At 43.4% G+C, this 21,927-nt stretch overlaps 1 long non-coding RNA gene across 1 annotated transcript in view; it reads left to right on the forward strand.

Moving 5' to 3' along the window:
• The window catches only part of LOC120869017, a 58,845-nt gene that overhangs the window by 28,668 nt on the left and 8,250 nt on the right, over positions 1–21,927 (forward strand). Inside the window, exon 2 of the long non-coding RNA XR_005722397.1 lies at positions 12,213–12,311. This is a non-coding gene — a long non-coding RNA (uncharacterized LOC120869017). The remainder of the gene's footprint in view (positions 1–12,212; positions 12,312–21,927) is intronic.

The raw sequence follows: 21,927 nt of genomic DNA on the forward strand, positions 1-21,927 counted from the left end.
CTTATGTTCTGTTCATATAACTAACCTCACTCATTTCCACCCACCTGTCTCCCACCCTCGCTGGTGATGTGGGTCCATTTGATTGTGCTGGCAAGGATTTGGTGCTTTGTATGTATGTGTTTTTTCCAAATCACCTGGCTTGGGAGAAGAGAGAAGTGGCAGTAGCTGCCCAGGTTCTGGGTACCAGGCACTGTGTCAGGGGAGCTGATGTGACCCCACTGGCACTGGCTATGACCATTTTCTGTGAGGAAAAGGAGGGAACAGGAGTTAACCCTGAGGTCTGCCTGTCTCCTTTGCCCCTGTAGGCAATGGCCTGTTCCCTCAAACTTCTGCTATGACTTAGGACAGCTTTTCTGACTCCTCTGCGTTTGATCTTGGCAGTGGGATTGGCCATCCTGGCACATGCATCCTGGTGGTGTTCACTGGTCATACATACCCTTTCTCTGTGCAGGTGCTATGTGAGGTGTAACGGGGTGCAAGGAACAGTCTGGCCCTGCTCTCCTGGAGCTTTCAGCCTAGAAGGGGAGACAGACATGAGCAGTGAACCAAGATATCCAGGCTTAGAAATGTGCTAGGTGCTCAAAAGGATGCTGTGAGGAAAATGGGACTGGGGGTGGCTGGGAGAAACCTACTTTACACTGGTGGTCAGGGAAGGCTTCAGAACTAAAATCTGAAATCTTAGGAGTCAGGCCATGAAGAGCATTGCACACACCACTTGTATGTGCAAGAGCCCTGTGTGTATATGTTCATTGCACATGTGGAACGTCAGTGCACTTTTGTTCATAAATCTTCCCTCCGCTTACTGAAAGGACAGCGGCAGGGCCTTTGTCAGTGTCCCTCCAAAGCTGAGCATTTTGTGGATAAATGATTGAGCCCCAGAGTAGTAGTATTCCATTGTTGCATCTTCTATCCTGGCTTTGTTATTGGAAATTTGTGTCCCAAATAAAAGTGAACAATAGTTCATTTTTTCTGTTTCACCAGCAAATGGCTCTTCTTGGCTTTGGGTGGAGGGCACAATTGGGATTGATCAATAACATAAGAAATTAAAATTTAGATGGTATTTTGGTGAACAAATAATTGAGAACTAACTCAACATGAGGGCCTATGTTAGATGTTTCTGAGATTTTTTTTTTTTTTTTAAGTGAGAAAACAACTCCTGCTAGTGAGACAGTCATGGTATAAACATTTCCAAAGTATTGTAAACCGCTTTCTGTCACCATTTAGTGCATATTCAGTTACTAAGTGAACATATGCATACACACTTGTGAAGTGCTGTGGGTTTACAAAGTGCTGTGAGCTCTGTGGACTGCAAAACAACAGAAAATCATAGATTTGGTTGAGTGAAGAGTGGTTGCAATTTGGGCATGAAAGGCTGGGGAGCCCAGCTCTCAGAAGCAGGAAACAACAGTGAACTTCCACGCTGGTAAATATCTTAGACTGTTCAGGCTATTATGACAGAACATCACAGACTGTGGGCTTAAATAACAGACATGTTTCTTGCAGTCCTGCAGGCTGGAAGTCGAAGGGCAAGGTGCTGGCACACCCAGTGTCTGGTGAGGACCCACTTCCAGGCTCATAGACAGCTGACTCTCTTCCTGGTGTCCTCACTTGGTGGAAGGGTCCAGAAAGCTCCTTGTGTCTCTCTCTTTTTTAATTATGAAAATATGATAACACTTTTATAGAATAGTTGGAAAATACAGAACCAAGTTATATATAGTGTTTCACTGTATATTACAATTATGTTTTGAGGTAGAGAAATTAAGATTTTTAGTTGGAGTTTCAATATCAAACTCTCAGAAATTAATAGAATGAATAGACAGAAAAGTAGAAGGGTATGGTAGACCTGAAAAGCATTATGAACCAATTCAACATAATTAAGATTTGTACAATTTTCACACAACAGCAGGATACAAATTCTATTCAAGTTCTCTGCACAGGGCACTAATCCCATCCATGAGGGTCCACCCTCATGACCTACTCACCTCTCAAACCACTAATACTTTCACACTGGGGATTAGGTTTCATGAATTGTGGGAGGCAGTGTGTTCAGCCTAAAGCAATAAGCACACAGATGAAGAATACATCTGACAGTTGTTCCCTGGGGAGCCTCAGCCCTTTCTGCTAACTGGATCGTTTTTCGGGGTTGCTGAGGCATCCTAGGTGGGATGGGAAGCATCTCATGTTGCAGGGCTCTGTTATTTGCAGACAGATCCAGGGATTGCCCACCAATGCTTCCCTCTACCCCTCTGAGGCACAGACATCTGGGCCCTTCTCCTAGTAGAGGTCACCTGCCCAGGGCCCTGTGCCCACCCCACTGGCCCCACGCTGGGGTCTTTGTTCTGAGCTCAGAGCCCCAGTGGGTGCTGGAGCATTTGGATGACTGGTTGACAGAGGGGCCTGTGTTCTCTCCTGCCCTTTCCCTGCTCCACTTGTCATGAATGGAGAGCACATGAGTGGAGAACAGGAATGCATTTGGAGTGGAAGATGCGATTTTCAAGAGGGGGGTGGTTTCTGACAGCAGGTGGCATTGACGGCTGTGGGCTGACAGTCTACTATCGGCAGAGCCAGCCTGTGCAGGGGACGGGCTCAGTCTCTGGTATTTGACCCTGAACTGACCCGAGTTACTTTCAAATCCAGTGTTAGGAACTTAAAGCCAGAACCCAGAGAAATTTAAAAAGGCTGATGAAAAGTCATGCAAGTTGGGGAAGAATCCTGGGTCTATTTTAAAGTTAGATTTTTTTTTCCTTTGTTCTCTCTCTCTCTCTTTTTTTTTTTTTTTTTGGCAAAAAAACTGCTCTTTCTGTATTAAAAATAAATTTCTAGATTATTTCACATTACCCCTAAGCCTACATTGGGGCCCTTCATATTGTGGGAGTTATCTTGGTTGACATCCTAAGATCCAAGTTTGGAATTTTTTTGCTTTTGCCTTAAAAAAAAAAAAAAGCGAAGTGGAAAGAAATAGGGTTTATCTATTTAATGAATATTTGTCAGGCAGCCTGTCAAATTCCTTAGAATGTGTGTCAGCAAGCAAGATCAGGACAACTCCATCTCTGCTCCTCGAGAGTTTGGGCTCTTGCAGAAGGGCAGATGTGCAGAAAACAAGGTGTCAGAAGCCGGCTGTGAGTTGAAGGTTCGCACCAGGAATGGGAGCCATCCGGAGCCAGGGGACGGGTCTGATAATCAGATTGTCCATAGACAGCACGTTTGAAAGTCATGAGAGATCACAAAGGTCTGTGAGCTGTGTCAGTTTAGGGATTTCTTTTCACTGTCACTGTAATATAACTTGGATTGATGCCCGGTAGAGTGGCCTTATTTATGAAGTAGAATAAGTTCATTGATTATTCCTACCCCATCTGACGAACCTCATCAATCTGTGGTCTGAGCTAACATCCTGATTCTGGCTGCAGCTTCCCTTGGGGTCCGGGGAGTGAGCGATGAGGGTAGTGAAGAAGCTCGAGTCTGCAGTGGGTATCTGCTCCATGGACATCCCCATCCAGAAGTTCACCTCCTGCAGAATGAAACAGGGAGGTCAGTGTGTCTGCCTTGGTCTGCGCAGGAGGGTGTTGGTTCTGATTCCCCTAGACATCTGAGAGCTACAGGAAGGCGAAACATGTCTGCTTGTGCTGTTGAGTATGGAGTTTTTTTCCTTTCAGGAGCTTATGCTCCCATCCAAGAACTAACCAGGCCTGATGCTGCTTAGCTTCTGAGATCAGACGAGATTGGACACATTCAAGGTGGGATGGCTGTAGACAGGAGTTTATCTTATTTTGTAAAAAATTTATTTATTTTTTAATTGAAGGATAATGGCTTTACAGAATTTTATTGTTTTCTGTCAAACATCAATGTGAATCAACCATAGGTATACATATAATCCCTTCCCTTTTGAACCTTTCTCAATGGAACATTTATTCCAAAAGTAGCCCCTGAACTATGCTTTATAGATGAGGCTTTAACCTGGGACAGTTCCCCAGGAAATACTATGTTTAAATATTATATTTAAAGATGCTACCATATCCCGACAGAATTCTTTTAAAAATATTTCACATGATCCTCCAAATTTATTGGAATATCACAGTACGTTAAAAGTAACTCGGAGCCTTATAATTATAAGGCTTATTTAATTAAAAGGTTTTAGCATCCAGTTAGAACAGTTTTCTGCCAAGCATAAGTGACTGTTTGAATGTATTTGTGAACAATTATTTTCTGTTGGAATGGAGAATCTTTTGGGGTGGAAGATGGCAACTGAGAATATTATTGCATGTGTGCTAAGTCTAAAGAACTAAAGAAGAACTAAAGAGCCTCTTGATGAAAGTGAAAGAGGAGAATGAAAAAGTTGGTTTAAAACTCAATTCAGAAAACTAAGATCATGGCATCTGGTCCCATCACTTCATGGCAGATAGATGGGGAAACAATGGAAACACTGAGAGACTTTGTAAATAAATAAGGGCTCTAAAATCACTGCAGATGGTGACTGCAGCCATGAAATTAAAAGACACTTGCTCCTTGAAAGAAAAGCTATGACCAACCTAGACAGCATATTAAAAAGCAGAGACATTACTTTGCTAGTAAAGGTCCGTCTAGTTAAAGCTATGATTTTTCCAGTAGTCGTGTATGGATGTGACAGTTGGACTATAAAGAAAGCTGAGCGCTGAAGAATTGATGCTTTTGAACCGTGGTCTTGGAGAAGACTTGAGAGTCCCTTGCAAGGAGATCCAACCAGTCAATCCTAAAGGAAATCAGTCCTGAATATTGATTGGAAGGATTGATGCTGAAGCCGAAACTCCAATCCTTTGGCCACCTGAGGCGAAGAACTGACTCATTGGAAAAGACCCTGATGCTGGGAAAGATTGAAGGCGGGAGGATGAAGGGAAAGACAGAGGAAAGACAAGTTGGATGACATCACTGACTCGATGGACATGAGTTTGAGCAAGCTCTGGGAGTTGGCGATGGACAGGGAAACCTGGCGTGTTGCAGTGCATGGGGTTGCAAAGAGTTGGACACAACTGAGCAACTGAACTGAACTGGTAAGTCGCTTCAGTCGCATCTGACTCTTTGCGACCCTGTGGACTGTCCCACCAGGCTCCTTTGTCCATGGGGTTCTTCAGACAAGAATACTGGAGTAGGTTGCCATGCCCTCCTCCAGGAGATCTTCCTGACCCAGGAATCGAACTTGTGTCTCTTATGTCTCCTGCATTGGCAGGAGGGTTCTTTACAGCTAAGGCCACCTGGGAAGCCCAGGTATATTATTAGTTATAAGATTTTTCTTTTTCCTATAAAAAGCTACAGTTTTACATTTCTTGAGGAAAGTTGGGGGTTGCACATTTTCCCATCCCCCAACTCAAACTAGCTTAAGCAAAACATCAAATTTGTTGACTTATAAACTAGAGAAATCCACGAGTGAAGCTGGCTTCAGACAGTGCTCAAGTGTCCTCTGGGGGCTGGGCCTGAAAGATAACCACTGGCAGTTCTTACAGCTTTGACCCAGAAAGAAAGAAGAAAGACCCTCTTTCTTCTAGTGCTGCTCCATCAAGTCTTATGAAAGGAATCTCTTTGGCCTGGATCACATGCCATGGCTGTGCCCAGAGGGGTGAACTGCCATTGCTGGCTCCATCCTTGCAATGAAGGGGGGAGGCAGTGACAGTGGGAGAGAGGAGGAGTTCCCCAATGAAGATAAGGGTCCATGGCAGACACACCCACACTTGTGCTAGTAGTGCCTGCTGTTGCTAGTGGCACCTGGTGTTGGAGGGATGGAGGATGGAGAGGAGGAGGATGGCAGTCCTAGTGGCACCTGTGGTTTGTTAGAACCTTGAGGTTATTGGCTCAATTGCAGTACTTCTCCACCTGGCTTTTATGTAAGTACCTGGATAGCCAAGGATAAACTCACGATTGGGGCTGAGAGCAGGAGCGGCAAACAGCCGAATGCTGTCTTCCGTAGATAATGAAATCGTGCACCTTTCTTCACTGCTTTATAAGATATGGGAAAGGGTTCATGGAAGGGGGTTCCCCAAACTCTTCCTGTGATATTTCCAGGCTCCTGTTGGTAGAAAGATTTTTGTAGGCTTGTCTTCTTGGTGAGAGGGTGCCCCTGGGGTCACTTGGTAGGTTAGAGAGTTTAGGCAAAATACTCATCCAGGGGCTTTCTCAGCAAAAAAAAAAAAAAAAAGAAAAAAGAAAAATGGCCAATGGTAATCTTTGTTTTACTGTGGGAGTCTCCTTCCCACATAAATGAAGTTAGAGCCTCAGCGTTCCCTCAAGGACCATCTTCATTCGCCTCCCAAGTTTCCCTTTGATTTCAGCAATTTTGTCTTTATGCAGTGAACAGTCTCTGTCTTGGTCAAGCATCTGCTAAGGAAGCTGACATTTTGAGTCTCTTTTAAATTTTTTTATTTAAACTTTCTATTTTCTATGGGGGTATAGGCAATTAACAATAATGTGATAGTTTCAGATAAACAGTGAGGGGGTTCAACCTTCCATATACATGTATCCATTCATCCCCAAACTCCCCACCCATCCAGGCTGCCCCATAATATTGAGCAGAGTTCCATGTGCTGTACAGTAGGTCCTTGTTGGTTATCCATTTTAAATATAGCAGTGTGCACCTTTCCATCCCAAACTCTCTTACTATCCCTTCCCCCCATCCTTACCCGTGGCAACCATAAGTTTGTTCTCTGTGAATCTCTCTTTATTTTAGGTCAATTAATTTCCTTGATCTACGTTTTTACTGTTTATTGTGTCCTCTTTTTTTTCAAAAAGGAAAAAAAAATATCCCCTTCTGCCCTGAGTTTGGAAATCTCTCATCATCTTTGCTTGTCAGTCAGACTTCATCACAGTGTAAACTTTGAAAATCACTCTTCAGTTCCTTATTTGTCCAAGGGGAGGGTTTTGAGCCCAAACCACTGCTCAGTTGGTTTGGTTTCTTTTCTTGCATTTTCACCAGCCCACGTGCCCAGAGGAAGCAGTATAGCGGATGCCCTTGACCCCAGGTACACCGAGGCTTGGACTCGAACCACCTTTCTTCCTCCTGCCTGGAGAGCTGGCCCCATCTGGCTTCCCACCCCATGTTTCCAGCCCCAGCAACACCACTCGCTCAAACACGGAGCAAATCTGGCTGGAAAAAACCCTCTTTGTCAGTTCAGCCTTAGCCTGTCCAAAGCTATCATTAAAGCCATAGCAGTTGTTCAATTATTAAAATCCGTTCTTGTATTCAGCTCTCATACAGAATCCAGCTCGTTGACCAGTTGTTCAGATCTGTCTTGAGTGCATTCAAATCCATGGTTTTACGGTGTCATTTGATGACGGTGCTTTTTCCAGCCGGGCTGGCTCCTGTTGGCTTAAACGGTGCAGCCAAATGGGCACCGAACCTCCCCACCTTGTCTCCTGTAAACAAAACTCTTTTGAACACTATTTTGTGTTCAAAGCACCATGCTACACACTGGACACTTAAAGTTGAAAGACGCTTATGATTTTGTTCTGTATCCATTTTACAGATGAATAAAGAGGTTTGGCGAGGTGAGGAAACCTGACCCAGTTAGAAAGCATTTTAAGGCCATCTGTGGGATTCCTGAGCCCACCTGGGCTCCCTGCTTACACAGCAAGGGGATGCTCCCTCCCTCATGCCAATCCAATGGGGGAGGGATAGCCATGTTTATTTTCAGCTTCATGACGTCATCTCTTTGTGCTGATAGGAAGTCTAGTGGTACATTTCCTTTTGAAGGCAGTTTTAACATTGACAGACACTTGCTTCGAAATCAGCTGGCCAAAAATAAGGAGCTCAGCCCATGATTTCTTGTTTCCCATGGTTTGATCAATCTTGCCTGCACCGACACTTCCTTTTTAGAGCAAACAACGGAACCTCTCCCCTGAGGTGGGCAGGAACTTACCTGAGTCATTGGAGCAGGGATTCCCCTGGTCCTTGAATTTCCATTTGCTCTCTGATTCCCCTCCAGGAAGGAGACCGGAGCAGAGGGCTTGTCTCGTTCACTTAGCCTGAGGCTCAAATATTCGGGAGGGTGATTTTGAGTGTTTTCTTCTTATTGTTCTTAGACCACAGTGGTGAAATCACTCAGGCATCTACATGGTATTCCCCATCTTTGTTCTTCATCCTCTGATGGCTATGGGAGCTGGTGGCTTTGCTGTTCCTCCTGGAAGGAAACGTTAGTCACATCTTAATTCTGAGTCATACATTTATACTCATTTGGGAAATAAGGAAATTTGACAGCAAGGCTGAGTCAATAATTTTGGTCCTGACCTTTGAGAGAGATTGGTAAACAAACTGAATCACAAATTGTTTATTATTTTGGTCACAGAAGCTAGAAAGTTTCCAAGAAGTGAATCTTTCAAATCTGTATAGTATCCCACGTACTTGAAGTTCTATCTGTCATCAATTATTTAGATGATTAGTATTGCTACAGATTTGGAAAATAAATATCTATTATAGAACATTACAATTTTATTTAATGAAAAAAAAAAACTGTTCTCTTACTTTTCTTATTCTCCTAGAAGAAAATGTTCCATTGAATAATTTATGCTTTTAAAATGAAGCCTTGTGTTTTCATGATACCAGAGGCCCTTTCATTATCTAAGTGAATGTTAAGCAGCCCTGAATGCCCACCATTTTCATGTAATAAATATTTTGAACCTAGGACAACTCGGGCAACTTGATTGTTCTCAGGTGAAGTTCAGACTATGAATTACACAGAAGTACAAATAATTGCAGATGATAGAACTAATCACAATATGCAAATTAGCCATGATAAGAAAGTTTTTCATGGTTTTTCATGGTTATGTTCACATAAAATAGGTTGTAAAATTTAATTATGTCATTCAGGATGGTAAACATATTATTATACTTTCACACTTTTTAAAAGAATTGAGACAAATAGTTATTTGTAATTTTATAATTTTGTTATTTTGTATAAAATGCATGATTTTTTAAGACAGAGGGACCAACTAAAAATGCACTGTCCCCTGATATTTCAGATTTAAAGTGCCTGCTTCTAAAATGTATGTTTGGCTTGAAATGACATAAAACCGTCCATGTTACTGATTTATTTTTTTTACTTTAAAAAATTATTTCTGAAGATTCTACAGCAGGTCCTTGTTATCCGAGGATAATTAGAACCAGGAAAAGGCCATTTTAATTGAATCAACTTAAGAAGGGACCAGAATGTCATAATACAGTTTTTAAAAGCTTTGGGGTGTTATCTGGCCAAAAACTCTGAATATCACGAAAATAGTATTTTTAGTTTAGACTTCACAAAATGTAGATGATCATTTTGACCTTGGCTAACTCTTAGAATGAGCAATGCAAAAATCGAGTATTAATTGTTTGGAGAGGAATACATTTTCAGACAAACTTGTGATTGTGTATAATGGTACTTTATAAATCCCATTTGACGTTGACATCGCATCTTTAAGATGGTCAGTTTTATAGAAATACTTGAGATCCTAGCCATTTTCCTCTGGGCCTTTTATATTGTTGACTATCAAACTCCTCCCAGATTGAAATCCCTACATTGTCACCCATTTAAAATGTTTCTCTTAAATGATTGTGGCTCATCCGCCTGCTTAGTCCCCATTTGCCACTGTTTTACCTGTCATTGCTGAAATTCTCTAATGTTTTGATTAACCTCATGAAATTCTGTATTTGGAGGGCAAGATTTTCAATTAGGAAAGATGCTGATGGTGAGCAGGGATGGGATTTTGAGTGGGAATTCAAGTCACTTGATGGTTGGTTGTTAGGAAATATTGTAGAGTTTTGAAGGCATGTTTCCCTATAAAAAGCTCCTCACCTTGTGGGGATCTGAACAGTGAGCATTCAGGTAACCGGGACCCCCCAACTTCTTTGCCTAGCAGTGTGCTCTGGAGATGAGGAGGCAGATTCATGTGTGGGCCTGGTGCTGGTCTCAGTCCTGCCAAGAAGTAGGTTTATGACCATGGATAAGTCATTTAACTTCTTTCGGACTAATTTTCTAATCTGTGAAATGAAAAGGTTGAGCTCAAGCCCCTTCTGGTGACAAGATTCTATAATTCTGAAGTGTTGGATATTTTAAGGCTGGTGATAGCTTTAACACTCAGTTTTCATATAATCCCAGAACTGAATAATCATCAACCAACTCCTTCTTTTAGTTTAACCATATAGGTTGCTTACTAAGTCACTTCAGTTGTGTCCAACTCTCTGCTACCCTGCCAGTCTCCTCTGTCCATGGGATTCTCCAGGCAGGAATACTGGAGTGGGTTCCTCCTCCAGGGCATCTTCCCGACCTAGGGATCGAACCTATGTCTCTTAAGTCTCCTGCACTGGCATGCAGATTCTTTACCACTAGCACCGCTAAGTATCTATATATAATATAAGATGTAAAAATATATATCTGTAGATAATAATTTCCATAGCTATGGATCACATATGGATATATGTGATCATTTATTTGGTAAAATTGTAATCAGCACTTTGGAACAATTTTAAATCTGCTCTTTTCAATCGTGTTATCCTTATGCATTTGCCTATATGTTGTGATCTTTTTTCTTTCTCTTTACTTTTTGGCCTCACCAGGTGCGTTATGGGATCTTTGTTCCTTGACCAGGGATTGAACCCTGGCCCTCGGTGGTGAGATCATAGAGTCCTGACCATCAGGGAATTCCTTTATATTGTAATCTTAATATGTTTCTTTTTCACATTAATCTGTTCTAATGATTGCCATTAATAACAATAATAATAATCCATAAGTACATTTTCTAAAAATTTTTATTTTTAATGTTTTATTTTATATTGGAATATAGCCAATTAACAATGTGGTTAGTTTCAGGTGCACAGCAGAGTGACTCAGTCATCCATATACATGTATCCATTCTCCCCCAAACTCCCCAAGTACATGTGTTGGTGGTGGTGGTTTAGTCGCTGTCATGTCTGACTCTTGCGACCTCATGGACTGTGGCCTGCCAGGCTCCTCTGTCCATGGGATTCTCCAAGCAAGAATGCTGAAGTGGGTTGCCATACCCTCCTCCAGGAGATCTTACCAACCCAGGAATTGAACCTGCGTCTCTTGCATTGCAGGCAGGTTCTTTACCAAAGTACATGTGTTATGATACATTATACTTCAATATACCCTGCCCAGTATATCCTGGCAACAGAGCATCTCTATACTTTAGAATTATAGGGGGGTTTTGAGGTCATGTTACCATAGGCATCTCTGTATGTAGACAGTTTTGTAAAAAGAGCTTCCCACCCCCCTAGGATGGTCTGTGTACTCTGCAGTACTTAAATGCCTTTAGCCACTACTGTAAACAGGAAGAAACATACTAAGGCAAAGATCTGGCTAAGAGAAGCAGGGGGAATGGCAAGGAAAGCTGGAAGGATATTCCTTTTGCTGCTGCCAGCAGGGCAAATCAAGATCCCGGGAGTCTGGCATAAATAAAGGAAGTTGGGAAGGACACAGAAAGGGGTTCTGGATGCATTTTCGGAGCACTGCACCGCATATTCAGTTAACCCGGAGGGCTTGGTGACCTTTGGCTTCTGAAGTTGCACTGAGCCTGGTGTGGAGAACAAAGCCACCAGACATCACCAGCCTCCAGGAGCAGAAGTGCTCTCGGGAGTGAGACAGCCAGAGGCCAAATGAGCAAATCCTGCATGGTTTAAAAACAGCAGCACTTTTTAATTCAAGATCTGGGAGGTTGTCAAAGCATCCTGGGGGGATAAGAGTTTGTTCATCGTTAAAACTTCATCTGCTGCCTCCTCCAAGATGAAGGGAGCATAATTGACACTCTTCCGTCCCCTCTGGCTATGTATGCTTTAGTCTCTGGTTGCTCTGGGTCGCCTGCATATGTGGGTGAATGGCTTGCGATGCTTTTTGACATAACTTGCTACAATAGCAAGGTTTCCCTTTATTGAGAAAGGGAACTCTGTGTTGCAGAAATGGGGGGGTGTAACTTTGTTGTTTACAGTAGTTGATGGCACATGTTTCAAGTTAAGCCAGGTTAAGCAAGGCAATTTTGTGATGGCATGACCAAGTAGGGAAAAAAAAAACTGTTACAGAAATTTTATGTCAGTTTCACTTCCCCTTGTTGAAGGCCTTATGGAAATGAGGGGTAGTGATAAAGTCTGGTGAAGTCCACTGTTCTCAGAGAATTTATTTCATCTCATTTATGTATTCCTCAGCTTCAGAAGTCATATCCTATAGTTTAAGAAAAAATTTTTTTTTTTTTTTTTTTTACAGATTCTAGCTACATAGGAAACTGGTCATTTTCTAAAACTAAAGGAGAAGACTAGGAAAGGGTGATGAATTCTTTTTGAGTTTCGAGTTACAAAATAAAAGGTAAGTATTGATGAATTTACAATGTGTTTACAATACTGTTGAGACCAGCTGAAAAAGCAGCAGACAAATAACCAAGAGTTTTGGATATTTGCTCTCACAAAAAATAACATATACACTTCTGATGTACTTATGGGATTTTAAAAGAGAAACAAAACTTAGCATATTCTTTTAAAATAAGCTTTTTAGGTAGATACACCAGAGGGTTAAGGTGAGACCCAGCTGAGTAGTTTATTTTTTTCATAGACTGCATCCCTGGGCACGTTTCCCAGGCTTGGTCTGTATAATATCCCCTGATTTGGATAGAGATGAGAGAATTTCCAATATCGAAGTTAGAGAAAGACAGCTAAAGTGTAGGGACTTACTTTAATCACATAAATTTGATGAAACTTAATCACCAGTGGCTACCTTAGGTCCTTCCCCAGGTCTAACTCACTTAAGCCCCTTGACAGCTGCCAGCCCTACCTGGACACGCCCAGATCTCTTTGGCTAGACCCCAGGAGCAGCACCCTCTCCCAGCCCCCTCATCCTAAAGTTGGTCATCCTCTCCGGGCCAGGGGTAGTCCTTGCAGGGTGCCCTTTTTCCCATTTCCCAGAACTCACAGCCAAAACTGAGGACCGTCATTAGTCCTCAGGACTGCCATTAGGACTACCAAACTTATTGTTTCCTCAAAAGGCTGTCTTTCCAAATCTCTTGGCAATATTTTGTTGTTACGGACAGTCACAGTTCCTCTTTTCCACTTCTCAGTGTATCCATTGACTTTCCTCTTCTCCTTCAAATTGCTCTGCTTAATGACTAGATTCATGGCTAAAAGGAAATCACTTTAAAATTCATATTGATCTACTTTTTATTTTTTAAAAAGCCAAATCGATCTCAGGGCCCATAGGCTGAGGATATAAAAAAAATATTAGAAGTTTTGAAACCTCTGACTGTCTAATGAACAGGCTACCCTGCCTGGAGGAGCATCTCTGTTGATGGAAGCGTTTCTATAGAAACTGCACACCTGTCTGACAAGCATTCTCCAAAAGAGGAACCTGGCTGAATTTGTAGCAAAATTTTTTAGGTTCCAGCCAAAAGGAATTATGCAGTTTCTCAGTTGATGGCCCAAAGGAAGCAAAGTTGTGTGTGTGTTTAATTCACACATTTAAAAAATTAAGCCAAGATATTCAACTAGATTATTGCACATCTGCTGAAAGATGACTCTCTGATTCTCGAGTATATTTCCAGAAAAGCTGTCCAGGGAGAGAGTGACTCTGTGGGCATTTTTCCATGTGATATGGGCTTCAGTGGGTGCAGGGTGGGATCCCAGAGGGCCCTCGACAGCAGGTGGGCACAGACAAAGCACACCCTGAATCAGGGTAATTGACCATTGGGATCAACAGAGGGGGACAGTGATGAAAGCTGATAGTAAACTATCTGAAGTGGGTATGTAGGTTTTGCTGGGCCGGAGGGAGATTATATGAGTTGATTATACATCTGACTGTTATGAGGGTCTGAACATGACTTTTGAACCCCACCTGTCCTGCCACCCTTGAACCCCTAGAGTCTGCCTCCTGCTCCCATAGCCCCATTGACCTGTCCTTGGAGGTGGTGGAGGAGTAGTCCTTAATACATGAGAGAAAGCACAATAGGCTCATCTTTCCTGAAAACTTCTATATATTTGAGCCTCTGAAGGCATATTTATTTGTGTTTTAACAAAGTCATCTCCTGTTTCCTCCTCAAGCCTCCCTTACTCCAGCAAGAAGTGTTTCCTCCTCCTCCTTTCTGCACGAGCATTGCTGGGTCCTTGTCTTATACCATTGCTCACGTTAATTATGTGGAAAGAGGCATTTCCCCACTTGCTGCTGCTGCTGAGTCACTTCAGTCGTGTCCGACTCTGTGCGACCCCATAATACTAGACTGTTAACTCCAGGAGGCAAAGGATTTCTCTGTTCTGTTTTCTACTTGATGTCAGGCGCCTGGAATGGTGTCTGGTATGTGGAAGGTGCGTGATAAACGTTTACTGGGGTAAATGAGGTGGCGAATGCATCTTTCTGACCCAGATTCCTTAGGCTCAGGACCCGTCCCTTCATCCATGAACTTCTTGCTGGACTGACACAGCGGCTGGCCTACCTACTCACTGACCCCTGGTCTGTGGGGTGTGATCACCCACACCTGGTCCCCTCAGAGGGGCTGGGGACGGGGTGTGCTGTGTGGTCACCACCTTGGTGACCTTAGGGTAAACTGTCAGCTGTTGAAGGCATTTCCTGGGTGCTTACAGGTGTGACACGGAAGGGAAGCAGCCGCCAAGGGGCAGCTCTGGCGTCCGTGGTGGGACCAGCCCCTCCCAGGAAGCATCTCTGATGGATGGGCCGTGGCTGGTGGGAGATGTGGAGGCAGGAAGGGCGTGTGCTGGTTGTCACAACTGAGTCTTCCCTGCTGGTCGGCTCTAAGAGGAAGCCTGTGGTTAAGTCACGTGGCGGCAGAGTATCTGTCCCTGACGGGAGGGTTAAGGTGGCCCAGACCAAGCCCTGCCTCTGTTCAAATGCTTAAAAGAGGACAGACAGAGGCTGCGTTGCGAGGCGTGGGATGTGATTTGCAGCAGATAAGGAGTTAGGTCGATGGAAAGTCAAATCTAATTCCGATGATCTAATAACATCTTTGAGTGGTTGCCCTGAGGGTCAATTCTGGTTGGTTATGGCTTTTACTCCCCTCCCACCCAACCCCACAATCATGAGGAGGAGAGCGGGAAGCTGACTTTCTCAGAACCTCTGTGCCAAGAGAGTTTATCTGGAAAGGACATTGTAGGTACAAGACTTAGGCTGTAAGGCACAGTAAGAGTTGCCTTCTGGTCAGCTGATGAGTAACTTTGAGACGATTATGAGATATTAATGTCATAACCTGGATTTCTGCTCCTGTCCTCCTTCCCTGCACGCTTCTCTTTCTTCTTCTTGCTCATCATCATCGTCATCTCCTCCTCCTCTCTCTCCCTCACACACACACACACACACACACGCGTGCACACGCACACACGCACACACACACAACCCCTGGCTGACACTTGAGAAACTGTCAAGCCTTTCCCTGTCAGGCTCTGTGCAGAGGTGGCTGGAGTCGCTCTCGTCACCACCAAGTATTTATGAAGCTCTCACTCGGTGTCATGTAATTGCTGCCAGCTTCTCCTCCTCCTCTGTTCTGTGCGCCCCGAGCCTTGCTCTCTGGTTGCTCCGTGCTCTCCTGTCCCGTTCCCCGGGTCATCCCTTCCCAGCCTCCCTTATCAAGTCCTAGTCCCTGCCCCGCCTCCACCTCCCAGAAGCCCACCTGGTTGCAGCCCTGCAGAGCCCCTGCTGCCCTCACCTCCCGCCCCAGGAAAGCAAGCCCAGCAGGTGATGCCAGTCACACTGGGGAAATCAGCACCCTGAGCCGTGACCACCTTGTCACTCCCTCCCTTTGCCCATCTCGCACTGGGCTCCTTCACCTCCCGGGATACACAGGGCACTTGTGATCACCTGACCCTTTGGCTGTGGCCCCAGGGCTGACATCTAGTCTCAGCTTAGTATAGTCAGCTCCTCGGATGCAGGCCTCCAGCCTCACCCGGTAGTCCCATGTCAACCCATATGAGAGGTGATGGCCCCGCTTGGGAAGCCTTCACAGAAAGACCTAGGTTCATAAAAGCAATGGAAACATTCCTTTAGTTTTCACATCTTGTACCTAGAAGTGTTACTTGGAGGGAAAATACATCTTTTTGGCATCTGCTTTCATGGGTTGGGGTAGCTGCTGAGCTGAGTGGAGAGGGAGAATGTGTGGAATGGAACAGTGGGCTTCCAGGACACTGAGAGTGGGTGTGTGCACTGAGCTCAGTCCTGTCTGACTCTATGACCCCATGGACTGTAGCCCACCAGGCTCCTCTGTCCATGGGATTTTCCAGGCAAGAATACTGGAGTGGGGTGCCATTTCCTACTCCAGGGGATCTTCCCGATCTATCCAGGCATCAAACTCCTGTCTCTTGTGTCTCTTACATTGGCAGGCAGATCCTTTACCTCTGTGGCACCTGGGAAGCCTTCACAGAGGGAGTCAAAATGATTCAGTCTCTTCCCTAAGTTTCCATTTTTTTATTAGAGATTTTAAAAATGATTAAATAGCAGTTTTCAATACCCAGTTGATCAAGGTATTTTAGAAACCTTTGATTTGAAAAGTTCTAAGGTGAGTGACCTTTAGTTTGGTGGACAGATGGCTTCTGATGACCTAGGGTGAACTCTTGTATAAGCGAGTAGGGCTGGTTCTCAAGAGATGCTTCCAATACCCAAGGATCATAACCGAGTGCCAGTAGGGGAAGAGACTTAGAAAATACGCTCCATGCAGCCACATGGGTGTTGCATCATAGCAGATGCTAGCTGAACAGGAGCCCTAGTTGTGGCCAAAGGCCGTTGTCAAAAACAGAAGGGCTGGCTCTAATCTCCCCCACCAGGATCCAGCTCAGTGTTCCATAACCAGCTGCTCTGGTCGCCAAAGAGGGCATCTCAGGGCCCAGGGTCACCCTCCCTGCCCTGCCGGAGCCAGCCCCCCTGCCTCTTCTCTCTACTTACTTTAGACAAGAGGAATTATCTATGAGACTCTGAGTATAGTCTCAGAAACATGTCTTAGTTTATTGTCATGGCCCAAGACTACTAAGTAAGTCCTTAGGACTGGAGGTAAGCTGACTATACTATTTCCTAAGTATCTGTATTTAACAAGTTAAATAGTCTTTGCTCTCAATGAGTGTATATCATACACACACACACGCGCACACACACACATGCACGCACGCACGCCTACCCTTATTATTTGAACTTTGACTGATGATATGTGTGTTTCTGTAACACAGGGAGTAACACAACAACAGGATGGAGATGAGTAAATCTTTACTATAACGAATCTTTGTGTAACACTAGGGCAGGGCTGTTTTATCCATCGTGAGAATAGAAGGATGGAGGAAAAGGCATGGTTTTCCCTTCACCTGGAGGGGGAACAGTGGAGGAAAAATGAGTTTTATTCTTAGAAGAGTTGAGGGCATGACTAGAACATGGTTTGATGAATAAGAAATGCCAACCATGGTGGGACTGGTTGGGGAACAGAGGTGGTGTGCCTCTGGGAGGCGTCAGGGGACTGCATGGATAGGAATAACATTCTAGTAAGTTGGAGGGCTGGTTTCTAGGGGTCCTGGGATTTCAGGTTCTACTCTGGGTCATGGATGTGACCTGGGCTTATTGAACTGATTGCTACAAAGTTATGTGTGGTAGGGAGAATTGTGACTCCCCAAAGAATCATGGTTCACATCCTAATTCACAGAGGCTCTGGATATGTTAGGTTACATGGCAAATAGAAAGGTCTCATCTGGCCTTGAAATGGGGAGGTTATCCTAATGGTCCAGGTGGGTCCTACATAATCACAAGGGTCCTCTGATGTGAAGGAGATGTAGGAAAGTCAGTGTAAGAGTGATGCCGTGGGATAAAGTCTCTGGAGGAGGGGCCACAGGTCAAGGAAGGCAGGGGCCTCTAGAAGCTGAAAAGGCCAGGAAATAGATTCGCCCCTGAAGCTGCCAGAGGGGATGCAGCCATGCTGACACCTCAATTTTTAGGCCAGTGAGACCCAGTTCAGACTTCTAACCTCTAGGGCTGTAAGGTAATAAAGTTATTTTAAGCCACCAAGTATGTAGTAATTTGTTACAGCAGTGATGGAAAACAATCCAGTATGAAAACCTGCCTCTACTGTGGAGATGTGAGACTCCCTTAGTTATTTATGAAACTTAATACAGTGAAAAATTTATGAAAGATAAATAACATGAAGAATCTTGTCAAAATGAATTGTAAGATCTCTCTAAGCTAATCTGTTTCAGTAAAGTAAGGGCAAGAACTTTATTTCCTCACTATTATACCCTCACTGCCTAATTCATTTTTATAATTCATTTTTTAAGTGAATGAAACTCTTCACTTAAGTACATGAAAAAACAAAACAACCATCTTTTCAAAGAAATTATTTTATGCAAAAGTGTGTCACTATGATTAGAAATCTTAAATTCAGACTCTTTTTATAAACCAAGAATATTATACTTTACATTATCACTCAAAGATAAGAGGTTTGGTTAGAGAATTTAATTTCTTTTAAGTTGTTGGGTGTAAGCAGGGATCATTTTTGCTTTCTTGGGTTCTAGGAACTTCTTTGTACCTATGCATGGTTTAACTTGCCCTTTGTCTTATCAATAAAACTACTGTAATATGTAGCAAGCTGTAACCTTAAATCCATGACACCCTCCACACACATTAAAAAAAAGTGCTCGTTATTTGTGAAATTTCAGTTCAGTTCAGTCGCTCAGTCGTGTCCGACTCTTTGCGACCCCATGAATCGCAGCACGCCAGGCCTCCCTGTCCATCACCATCTCCTGGAGTTCACTCACACTCACATCCATCGAGTCCGTGATGCCATCCAGCCATCTCATCCTCAGTCGTCCCCTTCTCCTCCTGCCCCCAATCCCTCCCAGCATCAGAGTCTTTTCCAATGAGTCAACTCTTCGCATGAGGTGGCCAAAGTACTGGAGTTTCAGCTTTAGCATCATTCCTTCCAAAGAAATCCCAGGGTTGATCTCCTTCAGAATGGACTGGTTGGATCTCCTTGCAGTCCAAGGGACTCTCAAAATTCTTCTCCAACACCACAGTTCAAAAGCATCAATTCTTCGGCTCTCAGCCTTCTTCACAGTACAACTCTCGCATCCATACATGACCACAGGAAAAACCATAGCCTTGACTAGACGGACCTTAGTCGGCAAAGTAATGTCTCTGCTTTTCAATATACTATCTAGGTTGCTCATAACTTTTCTTCCAAAGAGTAAGCGATACTATAATACTTATCTATTATAAATGATCTTTGCATGGACTCTTAGAATTACAAATATTTCTAGTGTAGATTTGCTGTTTCTTGGCTCACTTATTCTTTGAGAAAAATCTTGGCTAGGATTTTGCTATGTGCCAGGCCATGGGAAAACAAAGGTAACTAAGATATAGTACTTTGCAGAGAAGGCAATAGCAACCCACTCCAGTACTCTTGCCTGGAAAATCCCATGGACGGAGGAGCCTGGTAGGCTGCAGTCCATGGGGTCGCAAAGAGTCGGGCACGACTGAGCGACTTTCCTTTCACTTTTCACTTTCATGCATTGGAGAAGGAAATGGCAACCCACTCCAGTGTTCTTGCCTGGAGAATCCCAGGGATGGGGGAGCCTGGTGGGCTGCGTCTATGGGGTCACAGAGTCGGACACGACTGAAGCTACTTAGCAGCAGTAGCAGAGAAAGCCACCTTCTCAATGGGAAGAAAAAGAAGTCTGTAGATAATGAAAAGATGAAATAGCCAATACTGAAATAATTCCCAGTGTCAAGAGTAGTAAACTTTCAACTCTGCAAGGAGAATACAGCAGAGAGGAAGAATCTAGAGGACCAGAAGCAGCCTGGCAACTAGAAGGGACAAGTATTAATTGCTGACTGAATCCTGGCATTTGTACACATAGTTTTATCATTTTACTTTGCAAAATCACACAGAGTGGAAATAATAATCACTGTCTTCTGAGTCACTGATTTTAAAGCAGAGATGGGCAGACTTTTCTGTGAAAGGCTAGATAATAAATATTACAGGCTATGGGGGCCATACTGTCTCTGTCACACCTATTCAGCTCAACTGTTGAGGCAGGAAAACAGCCACATAGAATATGGAACCAAATGAGCACGTCTGTGTTCCAGTAGAATGTTATTGACAACAATGGACAGTGGGCCAGATCTGGCCCAGGGGTTGCAGTTCGCTAATCCCTATTCTCAAACAGCCATGATAGCTACCATTTCATTTTAGAATATTTCTGGAGAGGGAGATTATAGGTTTCATTAGCTTTACAAGTGGGTTGGTGACAGTTTCAAAATGAATTATAGAATCTCACCAAGAAATAATGGCAGACTAGATTAATAATGGAGGTTCAGACAGACCCAGTTTTCAGACCTTTCACATCATCCTGGTTAATATTTAACAGGCCTCTGAGAATCCAGATATAATCCATCTTTAGGTCATTATATGATGAGTCCAAAGAGAAAACCACACTAATTCAGTCTTGGCACAGGATATGACGCTGCGTAGGCATGTGTGTGTTTTAGCTCTGATATTTTTTAAATCATGGAAATAAAGATTTGTCTGGAACCATTGGGAAGAAATGAGGTAAATATCTGAACGGATGACCTGGGAGAAGCCTAGAGTGTAAAGTCTCAATACCTGTCTTCTGGAAAAAGGCAGAAACATCTGGTTAGTGTAACAATGAGGGGTGATGTGAAAGGAAACCCCATGTACAGATTAGAAAAGCAGAATACATCTTGACATCTTAAAGCAACAAGCCAGAAAAAGAAATCCGTCTTTAATAGCTGATAGTGTGGGAAAAGTCACTAAATTCAGAGACTGAGTTTCTTAATTTGGTTTCTTAATCCTTTAGAGCAAAACAGTGAATTTTTCTTTCCAAAAGTATATCCAAGTGTATCTCTTAAGATACAGAGTAGTAGGAAAACACCTGGAAAACCATTACAGGACTTTTAAAGTGACACTGGGAAGCTGTTTAGGTCACCTGTCCCAGCCCTAACGTGACTGAAAGATTTTTCTCTTGGCTGATGAGAGAGAGCTTGGATGAATTTGGTTACATTGGGGAGCTTATTTCTTTTGAGTAAAATTTTCAAAAATCAAAAGCACACAAAGTTTATAAGATGGTTTCAAGTGTAGATGGTTCCAACTGGATTGAAACATTTTTTCACCAACAGGAATCAATTAAAAGGATGTTGTCTCCAGAGGTCCCCATTATTGGCACCCACAAGTGTGTTTTGATCTGGTTCCCCATCCGGCTCTGTACTATTGCTCTTAAGATTGACTTGGAGGAAAGAGGGAGGAAAAAATGGAAAATATGGGAGTTGATATCTTCCTGGAAGACACTGTAGATGTCAGCAGACTGAATTATTCCAACCAAAACAATGTAAGCTTTTCCTTATGCTTTGAATCCTGGGCACGAATCTTGTCTTGGATGAGACAGATGCGATTCTGGGGATGTGCACTGCGCCCTGAGCTTCAGTGACTTTTCTGCTTGTCCCTTTTACAGGAATCAGACACCCTACTGCTGTGCATTTGTGTACTGTTTCTAACCTCTAAGTTCAGTGGAACTTCATAAAACTCAAGAAATCTTAGGACAGCTTGAAGAAAATAATCTGTAAAGTAGATCAATGTTTTAATGTGGATTATAGCCAACAAACAGCCTTTATGTTGAAGGCTTTAATGCATAAGCTAATTAAAGAGTCTTACAAGTTGACTTTTCTTTCCCAACAAAGCCTTTTTTTTTTTTTCAAAGCCTTTTTTAAAAAAGTTAATTAATTGGACTTTCCTGGTGATCCAGTGGTTAAGGATCTGTCTTGCAATGCAAGAGACACTGGTTTGATCCCTGGTCCTGGAAGATCTCACATGCCAGGGAGCAACTAGGCCTGTCCACCACAGTTAATGAGCCCATGCTCAGGAGTCCTGGAGCCACAACTATTCAGCTCACGTGTAGCAACTACTGAACCGCATGCACCTGAGCTCCGCAACAAGAGAAAAGCCACC

Source organism: Oryx dammah, unplaced genomic scaffold (assembly GCF_014754425.2).
Source record: "Oryx dammah isolate SB20612 unplaced genomic scaffold, SCBI_Odam_1.1 HiC_scaffold_10, whole genome shotgun sequence".
Classification (NCBI taxonomy): domain Eukaryota; kingdom Metazoa; phylum Chordata; class Mammalia; order Artiodactyla; family Bovidae; genus Oryx; species Oryx dammah.